Source organism: Kogia breviceps, chromosome 1 (assembly GCF_026419965.1).
Source record: "Kogia breviceps isolate mKogBre1 chromosome 1, mKogBre1 haplotype 1, whole genome shotgun sequence".
NCBI classification, from domain to species: domain Eukaryota; kingdom Metazoa; phylum Chordata; class Mammalia; order Artiodactyla; family Physeteridae; genus Kogia; species Kogia breviceps.
The window spans coordinates 8,847,851-8,859,805 of record NC_081310.1 but is presented as its reverse complement, the minus strand read 5'-3'; the positions used below and the strand labels follow the sequence as shown (position 1 = coordinate 8,859,805).

The window sequence follows — 11,955 nt, the reverse complement described above, 5'->3', positions numbered from 1 at the left end:
AATGGATGTTGAACTTTGTCAAATGCTTTTTCTGCATCTATGGTGATGACTGTATTGGGTTGGCCACAAAGTCCATTTGGGTTTTTCTGTAAGATGTCACAAACTTTTTGGCCAGCCCAATATGATTTTTATTCTTCATTTTGTTAAGGTGGTATATCACACTGATTTGCAGATGTTGAACCATCCTTGTGTCCCTGGAATAAATCCAATTTGATCATAGTGCATGATCCTTTTAATGTACTGTTGAATTCAGTTTGCTGATATTTTGTTGCGGATTTTTTTGCATCAATGTTCATCAAGGATATTGGCCTATAATTTTATTTTCTTGTAGTGTCTAGTTTTGCTGTCAGGTTAATGCTGGCCTAGAAAAATGAGTTTCAGAATGTTCCCTTCTCTTCTATTTTTTAGAAGAGTTTGAGAAGGATTAGTATTAATTCTTCTTTAAATGTTTGTTACAATTCATCAGTGAAGCCACCTGGTCCTGAGCTTCTGTTTGTTGGGTGTAATACATTTTTAAATGTTTCAAAGAGCACTCTGTGTCTTAATAAATAGATAATATTAGAGGTGTGCTTACCCAGACAATCATTCTCTTAGGGAACATCAGTTTAATTTCAACATCATAATTATTCTGGCACTAAATCAATCAAAGCTCTTTCTCCTTTACCTCAGTTATGATACTTAAATGTTACTGAATTGAAACAATCACAAAATTGAGGAAAATACTGTATACTGACAACCTACAACAAATATGTCAAAATATCAATAATTTGTCCAATTCTTCATGGCCTATTGATCGGTAAATGCCATGTCACTGCTCCAGCAGATCCCTGGGTCATTGTAGCTTCATGACTGAGAACTGAGGCTGGCCAAACTCCCCATAAGGGACCGCACAGTCACATGCCTGACCCTCTTCCAAAATGTTAACATGCCCAAAACATTAACCCAAATAAGAATGAGAGCACTCTTCTTCTTAAAGATTAAAGACCAACAGCTCCTGTTGCCTTTGGTGCCACAATCACTGAAACTGGGGTTCTGGGTGCCTCCACCACAGCTGGGGTACAACTCCTAGCAACATCCTTAGACTGTCATCATTCCTTAAGGTTTAACAAATGCACCTTGTTTAAAAGACAAGCTCAGAGCTGGGAGGGAGTCCGGGAGAAGTCTGGAGCTGCTGAAGAGGGAAGAGACCTTTTCTTCCCTCTTTGCTTCCTGGGGAGCGAGGAGAAGGGATTAAGCACACTGCTTAAAGAAGCTCCAGAGATGAGCGCAGAGCTGCCAAAGAGACAAGAGACTTTATCCTGCCTCTTTCTTTCCTGGGGTGCAAGGAGAGGGGTTTAAGCGCACCGCTTAAAGGAGCTCCAGAGATGGGCGAGAGCCATGGCTATCAGTGCGGACACCAGAGACAGGCATGAGATGCTAAGGCTGCTACTGCAGCCACCAAGAAGCCCGTGTGCAAGCTAAGGTCACTATCCACGCCTCCCCTCCTGGGGGCCTGTGCAGCCCGCCACTGCCGGTGTCCCAGGATCCAGGGACAACTTCCCCGGGAAAACACACGGTGCGCCTCGGGCCGGTGCAGCGTCACGCCGGCCTCTGACGTCGCAGGCTCGCCCCGCATCCGTGCCCCTCCCTCCCCCCGGCCAGAGTGAGCCAGAGCCCCGAATCAGCTGCTCCTTTAACCCCGTCCTGTCTGAGGGAAGGACAGACGCCCTCAGGCAAGCTACGTGCAGAGGCGGGTCCAAGTCCAAAGCTGAACCCCAGGAGCTGTGCGAACAAAGAGGAGAGGGGGAGTTCTCTCCCAGCAGCCTCAGAAGCGGAGGATGAAAGCTCCACAATCAACTTCAAGTGCCCTACATCTGTGGAAAACCTGAACAGATAAGGAATCATCCCAAAATTGAGGTGATGGACTTTGGGAGCAAGATATATTATTATTTTCCCCTTTTTCTCTTTTTGTGAGTGTGTATGTGTGTGCTGTTGTGTAAGATTTTGTCTGTACAGGTTTGCTTTCACCATTTGTCCCACAGTTCTGACTGAACTGTTTTTTCTTTTTGTTTTTATTTTTTAATTTAAAAAATTTTTCTTCCTAATAATTATTTTTTATTTCAATAACTTTACTTTACCCTACTTCATCTTTTCTTTCTTTCTTCCCTCCTTTCTTCCCTCCTTTCTTCCCTCCTTTCTTCCTCCTTTCCTTCCTCCCCTCCATCCTCCCTTCCTTCCTTCCTTCCTCTCTCCTTTCCTCCCTTCCTTCCTCTCTTGCTTCCTTTCTTGCTTCCTTCCTTCCTTCCTTTCTTTCTTTCCTTTCTATTTTTTCTTCCTTTTATTTTGAGCCGTGTGGATTAAAGGCTCTTGGTGCTCCAGCCAGGTGTCAGGGCGGTGTCTCTGAGGTGGGAGAACCAACTTCAGGACACTGGTCCACAAGAGACCTCCCAGCTACACGCAATATCAAATGGAGAAAATCTCCCAGAGATCTCCATCTCAACACCAAGACCCAGCTTCACTCAACAACCAGGAAACTATAGTGCCCGACACCCTATGCCGAACAAAGAGCAAGAAAGGACTACAGCCACATGCATTAGCAGAGAGGCAGCCTAAAATCATAATAAGGCTACCAACATCCCCAAACACACCACCAGATGTGGACCTGCCCACCAGAAAGACAAGATCCAGCCTCATCCACCAGAACAGAGGCACTAGTCCCCCAACCAGGAAGCCTACTCAACCCACTGAACCAACCTCAGCCACTGGGGACAGCCACCAAAAACAGAGGGAACTACGAACCTGCAGCCTGAAAAAAGGAGACTCCAAACACAGTAAGATAAGCGAAATGAGAAGACAGAAAAACACACAGCAGATGAAGGAGCAAGATAAAAACACACCAGACCTAACAGATGAAGAGGAAATAGGCAGTCTACCTCAAAAAGAATTCAGAATAATGATAGTAAAGATGATCCAAAATCTAGAAAATAGAATAGACAAAATGCAAGAAACGTTTAACAAGGACTTAGAAGAAATAAAGAGGAAGCTAGCAATGATGAGCAACACAATAAATGAAATTAAAAATACTCTAGATGGGATCAATAGCAGAATAACTGAGGCAGAAGAAAGGGTAAGTGACCTGGAAGATAAAAGTGTGGAAATAAGTACTGCACAGCAGAATAAAGAAAAAAGAATGAAAAGAACTGAGGACAGTCTCAGAGAACTCTGGGACAACATTAAATGCACCAACATTCGAATAATAGGGGTCCCAGAAGAAGAAGAGAAAAAGAAAGGGACTGAGAAAATATTTGAAGAGATTATAGTTGAAAACTTCCCTAATACGGGAAAGGAAACAGTCAATCAAGTCCAGGAAGCACACAGAGTCCCATACAGGATAAACCCAAGGATAAACACGACAAGACACATATTAATCAAACTATCAAAAATTAAATACAGGGCTTCCCTGGTGGCGCAGTGGATGAGAATCCGCCTGCTGATGCAGGGGATGCAGGTTCATACCCCGGTCTGGGAAGATCCCACATGCCGCAGAGCAGCTGGGTCCGTGAGCCATGGCCACTGAGCCTGTGTGTCCGGGGCCTGTGCTCCACAACAGGAGAGGCCACAACAGTGAGAGGCCCATATACCACAAAAAACAAAACAAAACAAAAAAATTAAATACAAAGAAAACATATTAAAAGCAGCAAGGGAAAAAACAACAAATAACACACAAGGGAATCCCCATAAGGTTAACAGCTGATCTTTCAGCAAAAACTCTGAAAGCCAGAAGGGAGTGGCAGGACATATTTAAACTGATGAAGGAGAAAAACCTACAACCAAGATTACTCTACCCAGAAAGGATCTCATTCAGATTTCATGCAGAAATTAAAACCTTTACAGACAAGCAAAAGCTGAGAGAGCTCAGCACCACCAAACCAGCTTTACAACAAATGCTAAAGGAACTTCTCTAGGCAAGAAACACAAGAGAAGGAAAAGATCTACAAGAACAAACTCAAAACAATTAAGTAAATGGTAATAGGAACGCACATATAGATAATTACCTTAAATGTAAATGGATTAAATGTTCCCACCAAAAGACACAGACTGGCTGAATGGATACAAAAACAAGACCCATATATGTGCTGTCTACAAGAGACCCACTTCAGACCTAGGGACACATACACACTGAAAGTGAGAGGATGGAAAAAGATACTCCATGCAAATGGAAATCAGAAGAAAGATGGAGTAGCAATTCTCATATCACACAAAATAGACTTTAAAATAAAGACTATTAAAAGAGACAAAGAAGGACACTACATAATGATCAAGGGATCAATCCATGAAGAAGATGTAACAATTGTAAATATTTATGCACCCAACATAGGAGCACCTCAATACATAAGGCAAATACTAACAGCCATAAAAGGGGAAATCAACAGTAACACAATCATAGTAAGGGACTTTAACACCCTACTTTCACCAATGGACAGATCATCCCAAATGAAAATAAATAAGGAAACACAAGTTTTAAAGGATGCATTAAACAAGATGGATTTACTTGATATTTATAGGACATTCCATCCAAAAACAACAGAATACACATTTTTCTCAAGTGCTCATGGAACTTTCTCCAGGATAGATCATACCTTGGGTCACAAATATAGCTTTGGTAAATTTAAGAATATTGAAATCGTAACAAGTATCTTTTCCGACAACACTATGAGACTAGATATCAATTACAGGAAAAAATCTGTAAAAAAATATAAACACATGGAGGCTAAACAATACACTACTTAATAACGAACTGATCACTGAAGAAATCAAAGAGAAATCAAAAAATACTCAGAAACAAGTGACAATGGAAATACGACGACCCAAAACCTATGGCATGTAGCAAAAGCAGTTCTAAGAGGGAAGTTTATAGCAATACAATCCTACCTTAAGAAACGGGAAACATCTCGAATAAACAACCTAACTTTGCACCTAAAGCAATTAGAGAAAGAAGAACAAAAAAACCCTCAAATTTAGCAGAAGGAAAGAAATCATAAAGATCAGATCAGAAATAAATGAAAAAGAAATGAAGGAAACGATAGCAAAGATCAATAAAACAAAAAGCTGGTTCTTTGAGAAGATACACAAAATTGATAAACCATTAGCCAGACTCTTCAAGAAAAAAAGGGAGAAGACTCAAAACAATAGAATTAGAAGTGAAAAAGGAGAAGTAACAACAGACACTGCAGAAATACAAAAGATTATTAGAGATTACTACAAGCAACTGTATGCTAATAAAATGGACAACCTGGAAGAAATGGACAAATTCTTAGAAATGCACAACCTGCCGAGATTGAACCAGGAAGAAATAGAAAATATGAACAGACCAATCACAAGCACTGAAATTGAAACTGTGATTAAAAATCTTTCAACAAACAAAAGCCCAGGACCAGATGGCTTCACAAGCAAATTCTGTCAAACATTTAGAGAAGAGCTAACACCTATCCTTCTCAAACTCTTCCAAAAGATAGCAGAGGGAGGAACACTGACAAACACATTCTATGAGGCCACCATCACCCTGATACCAAAACCAGACAAAGACATCACAAAGAAAGAAAACTACAGACCAATATCACTGATGAACATAGATGCAAAAATCCTCAACAAAATACTGGCAAACATAATCCAACAGCACATTAAAAGGATCATACACCATGATCAAGTGGGGTTTATTCCAGGAATGCAAGGATTCTTCAATATACATAAATCAATCAACGTGATATACCATATCAACAAACTGAAGGAGAAAAACCATATGATCATCTCAATAGATGCAGAGAAAGCTTTTGACAAAATTCAACACCCATTTATGATAAAAACCCTGCAGAAAGTAGGCAAAGAGAAAACTTTCATCAACATAATAAAGGCTATATATGACAAACCCACAGGCAACATCGTCCTCAATGGTGAAAAACTGAATCCATTTCCACTAAGATAAGGAACAAGACAAGGTTGCCCACACTCGCCACTTTTATTCAACATAGTTTTGGAAGTTCTAGCCACAGCAATCAGAGAAGAAAAAGAAATAAAAGGAATCCAAATCGGAAAAGAAGAAGTAAAGCTGTCATTGTTTGCAGATGACATGATACTATACATAGAGAATACTAAGGATGCTACCAGAAAACTACTAGAGCTAATCAATGAATTTGGTAAAGTAGCAGGATACAAAATTAATGCACAGAAAACTCTGGCATTCTTATACACTGATGATGAAAAAACTGAGAGTGAAATTATGAAAACACTGCCATTTACCACTGCAACAAAAAGAATAAAATATCTAGGAATAAACCTACCTAAGGAGACAAAAGACCTGTATGCAGAAAATTATAAGACACTTGATGAAAGAAATTAAAGATGATACAAATAGATGGAGAGATATACTATGTTCTTGGATTGGAAGAATCAACATTGTGAAAATGACTCTACTACCGAAAGCAATCTACAGATTCAATGCAATCTCTATCAAACTACCACTGGCATTTTTTACAGAACTAGAACAAAAAACTTCACAATTTGTATGCAAACATAAAGGACCCCGAATAGCTTGAGAACGAAAAATGGAGCTGATGGAATCAGGCTCCCTGACTTCAGACTATACTACAAAGCTACAGTAATCAAGAGAGTATGGTACTGGCACAAAAACAGAAATATAGATCAATGGAACAGGATAGAAAGCCCAGAGATAAACCCACACACATATGGTCACCTTATCTTTGATAAAGGAGGCAAGAATATACAGTGGAGAAAAGACAGCCTCTTCAATAAGTGGTGCTGGGAAAACTGGACAGCTACCTGTAAAAGTATGAAATTAGAACACTCCCTAACACCATACACAAAAATAAACTCAAAATGGGTTAAAGACCTAAATGTAAGGCCAGACACTATCAAATTCTTAGAGGAAAACATAGGCAGAACACTCTATGACATAAATCACAAGAAGATCCTTTCTAACCCACCTCCTAGAAAAATGGAAATAAAAACAAAAATAAACAAATGGGACCTGATGAAACTTCAAAGCTTTTGCACAGCAAAGGATACCATAAACAAAACCAAAAGACAACCCTCAGAATGGGAGAAAATAGTTGCAAATGAAGCAACTGACAAAGGATTAATCTCCAAAATTTATAAGTAACTCATGCAGCTCAATAACAAAAAAACAAACAACCCAATCCAAAAATGGGCAGAAGACCTAAATAGACATTTCTCCAAAGAAGATATACAGATTGCCAACAAACATATGAAAGAATGCTCAACTTCATTAATCATTAGAGAAATATAAATCAAAACTACAATGAGGGGGCTTCCCTGGTGGCACAGTGGTTGAGAATCCACCTGCCGATGCAGGGGACGCAGGTTCGTGCCCCGGTCCGGGAAGATCCCACATGTCGCGCAGCGGCTGGGCCCGTGAGCCATGGCCGCTGAGCCTGTGCGACCGGAGCCTGTGCTCCACAACTGGAGAGGCCACAACAGTGAGAGGCCCGCATACTGCAAAAAGAAAAAAAAAAAAAAAACTACAATGAGATATCATCTCACACTGGTCAGAATGGCCATAATCAAAAACTCTAGAAACAATAAATGCTGAAGAGGGTGTGGAGAAAAGGGAACCCTCTTGCACTGCTGGTGGGAATGTAAATTGATACAGCCGCTATGGAGAACAGTATGGAGGTTCCTTAAAAAACTGAAAATGGAACTACCATACGACCCAGCAATCCCACTACTGGGCATATACCCTGAGAAAACCATAATTCAAAAGGAGTCATGTACCCAAATGTTTATTGCAGCTCTATTTACAATAGCCAGGACATGGAAGCAACCTAAGTGTCCATCAACAGATGAATGGATAAAGAAGATGTGGCACATATATACAATGGAATATTACTCAGCCATAAAAAGAAATGAAACTGAATTATTTGTAGTGATGTGGATGGACCTGGAGTCTTTCATACAGAGTGAAGTAAGTCAGAAGGAGAAAAACACATACCGCATGCTAACACACATATATGGAATCTAAGAAAAAAAAAATGTCATGAATAGACTACGGATAGGACGGGAATAAAACACAGACCTACTAGAGCATGGACTTGAGGATATGGGGAGGGGGAAGGGTAAGCTGTGACGAAGTGAGAGAGTGGCAGGGACATATATACACTGCCAAACATAAAATAGATAGCTAGTAGGAAGCAGCCCCATAGCACAGCGAGATCAGCTCGGTGCTTTGTGACCACCTAGATGGGTGGGATAGGGAGGGGGGGAGGGAGGGAGACGCAGGAGGGAAGAGATATGGGGACATATGTATATGTATAACTGATTCACTTTGTTTTAAAGCAGAAAGTAACACACCATTGTAAAGCAATTATACTCCAATAAAGATGTTAAAAAAAAGACAAGCTCAGATAGGAGCACTCCATGACAAAACTGGCCTGGGTGCCAAATGGGATAAGGTCTCTTATTCAATAACACACACACTGCTCTTGGTGAGAGTGTTTGGACTGGAATTATGTGCTTCCAATGTCAGCTAATTCACGGTCTCACAACCAGAGCTTCCCTTTAGCCTCCAGCCCTGAGACAGAACCTCACCCACTAGACACATATACTCTGGTAGGGATGGATTCACTCTCAAGAGTGTCACTGCTCTTCCCTGCAGGCAAGAAAAAATGAAGGCTACGTAATTAATTAAAAATGTTTAACAACTTTGCATTCCAAAAGAAAGGCATCATTATGGGCCCCTTTCCTCAGGGAAAGCTCCTCTACTTCTATGCAAATTTACGGTTACAGATGGATTCATAATGGAGGGTTTCTCCCTCTGCTCCTAGGGTAGCAACTAAACTCCAACAGATACAAGAGAAAAGGGGTAAGGGCTTCCCTGGTGGCGCAGTGGTTGAGAGTCCGCCTGCTGATGCAGGGGACGCAGGTTCGTGCCCCGGTCCGGGAAGATCCCACGTGCCGCGGAGCGGCTGGGCCCGTGAGCCGTGGCCGCTGAGCCTGCGCGTCCGGAGCCTGTGCTCCGCAACGGGAGAGGCCACAACAGTGAGAGGCCCGCGTACCGCAAAAAAAAAAAAAAAAAAAAAAAAAGAGAAAAGGGGTAAAGTCTACTTCCTACATCCTAAGCAGATATCCTGGCATGGCTAAAATGTCTTTTTCAAAAACAACATACATATATATATATATATATATATAATGCCTTGCACACGATAAGTATTCATCAAGAAAAGGTACCTTTCGTGTTCAGTGAAAGGTAGCTATTGTTATTAAAAACATAATCACAGAATGCACAGACTCTGCTGGGCCACTTCTCAACTGGAGAAACCACATGGAATGGCAAATAGCATTTAATTCCACTTTCTTAGTCATCTACATATTCACTGCAAAATCAGAGCTGAGGTCAATAAAACACAGACTTTTGTAATAGTGCAGATCAAACTCTTTTTTTCCCCATTCCTAAATTTTACATTTGCAAGTAAATGACCACAGTGTGTTGACTAACAACCTAAAATGATAACAGTATGTATTTTCATCAATAACTAAAACTGGCTTGGCTGTATAGATTCTTGAAAAAGAAAGAAAAAAGGCAAAACTCATAAAAGTAGGATAAACTGAAATCAAACATTATCCGCTGGATAAATTCCTTAATTGTGTGTACGCCCTCAGCACTTCACAGACAAGTAAAACAGAAAAACACGCATTCCTTTTAATCCGAGAGCCTAGCGATGAACACTCACTCCTTTCCATTTGTCCGAAGAGACTGAAGGTGAGAGATGCTCAAGAATGGAATGTGCTTCTATTCCCAACAGCCAAGACATGGAAGCAACCTAAATGTCCACTGACAGGTGAATGGATAAAGAAGATGTGGCACATATACACAATGGAATATTACTCAGCCATGAAAAAAGAATGAAATAACGCCGTTTGCAGCAACACGGACAGACCCAGGGATTCTCATACGAAGTGAAGTCAGAAAGAGAAAGAGAAACACCATACGATACCCCTTATATGTGGAATCTAAACTATGACACTAAGGAGCCTATCTGTGAAACAGAAACAGACTCACAGACGTAGAGGACAGACCTGTGGTTGCCAAGGGGGAGGGGGCTGGGGGAAGGAAGGACTGGGAGGTTGGGGTGAGCGGATGCAAACTAGTACATACAGGAGGGGTGAACACCAAGGTCCTACTGCAGAGCACAGGGAACTGTAATCAACATCCTGTGATAAACCATAATGGACAAGGATATAAAGAAGAATGTATACATGTAAAACTGAATCACTTTGCAGTACAGCAGAAATTAACACAACATTGTAAATCAACTCTACTTCAATTAAAAAATAAAAAGGAAAATCAGTGGGAGTCCTGCTGGCATCCGTATGCTGGGCTCTGGTCCACCTGTAGATATACAGAAAAGCCGATGACAGGGACACACATTCACAGGGCTGTCTCCCCAAATGAGTGACAACAACAGCTTACATTTACACGGCACTTACTGTGTACCAGAGACTGCTCCAAGCACTTACCGAGTGTGTGAGAGAGACTCTGTGTGTGTGTGTCTGTGTGTGTCTGTGTGTGTGTGTCTGTCTGTCTGTCTGCGCGCGTGCATGCATCATTTACTCTTCACAACCACTCTATGAGAAAGCTACTTATCCTCACTTTAAAGATGGGAAAATTGAGGCCCAGGTTCGCACAGCTCGGAAGTGGCAGAGCTGGCATTTAAACTCAGGCCATCTGAACTCTGTAGTCTCTGTTTTTAACCAACATGCTCTACTGCCTGGAGTGGAATCATTTCCCCTCAAGTGCCACCAGAGAAAGCGTTATTCTTTCTGAGAACAGTGCTGGTGCTGCTGTGTCCTGGTTTTTCAGGTGATCCTGGAACCCTAGGATTTTTCTGACTTTGCCATGTCTGCAGTTCACACTAGTGGAGCTCCTGTGTCACTCTGAGAAGTTCAGAGATTGAACCGGTCACTTAATTGGGCAACAGTACAACGTGACTTCCTGTCCCCTGGGCACTGAGAACTGACAAGGTGAAGGGAGGATGGCCCCGCTGAGGCCCCACCTAACGTGACAGTGTGGGAGAATGGGCCTTTGGGAGGTAAAGAGGTTTAGGAGAGGTCCCGAGGGTGGGGCCCTCAGGCTGGGAATAGTGCCCTTATAAGGAGATGCCAGAAGGCTTGCTCTCGCTCTCTCTGTCATACAAGGACACAGCAAGAAGGTGGCAGTTTCTCAACCCAAGGAGGGAGCCTTCACTAGAAACCAATCATGCTGGCACCTTGATCTTGGACATTAGTCTCTAGAACTATGAGAAAATAAATTTCTGAGTTTTGGGGGGTTTGTTTTTTTAACTTATAAAGAAAAAAAAGCTCAATTTATTTTGTACTTTCTTTTACATCAACATCTTCTTCTTTCCCGCTTTAAAAAGGCTCACATTCTCAAGTTGAAACCCCAAATGTCAGTCTGTGGGGCACAATGTTATTTTATGGGTAAAAACGGAAGTGCTGATATTAATTATTAATTAATCTTGATTAATTACAAAGCAGTTCAAAAATACGGAATGCTTCACGAATTTGCACGTCACCCTTGCACAGGGGCAATGCTAATCTTCTCTGTATCGTTCCAATTTTAGTTTACGTGCTGCCGAAGCAAGCACAGATTTCTGTTTTCAAAGCCACCCAGTCCATGGTATTTGGTTATGGCAGCCTAACCTGAGACAGACATAGACAGTGTTGAATGACAAAGACAGGATAGACACTTAAATCTGTGTTCATGGAAGAGAGACAGGAGCGAGAAACCATATTTAGAGGTTGACTAGTAGAAATATTTATGCATTTTAATAGAGAAGGTAAACAGGGAAGGATGGGTGTTCATCACGGTGGCAGATAATTATTATCATCATTACTCTTGCTACCACTTACCGAACATTTAACATACTTTCTCATTTAATCCTC

At 41.3% G+C, this 11,955-nt stretch overlaps 1 non-coding gene across 1 annotated transcript; it reads right to left on the bottom strand.

The window, feature by feature from the left end:
• Positions 1-11,550: 11,550 nt before the first annotated feature.
• Positions 11,551-11,657, bottom strand: LOC131746678 (U6 spliceosomal RNA). The gene has a single exon (XR_009332610.1). It is a non-coding gene; the product is annotated as a U6 spliceosomal RNA (small nuclear RNA).
• Between the last annotated feature and the right edge of the window lie 298 nt (positions 11,658-11,955).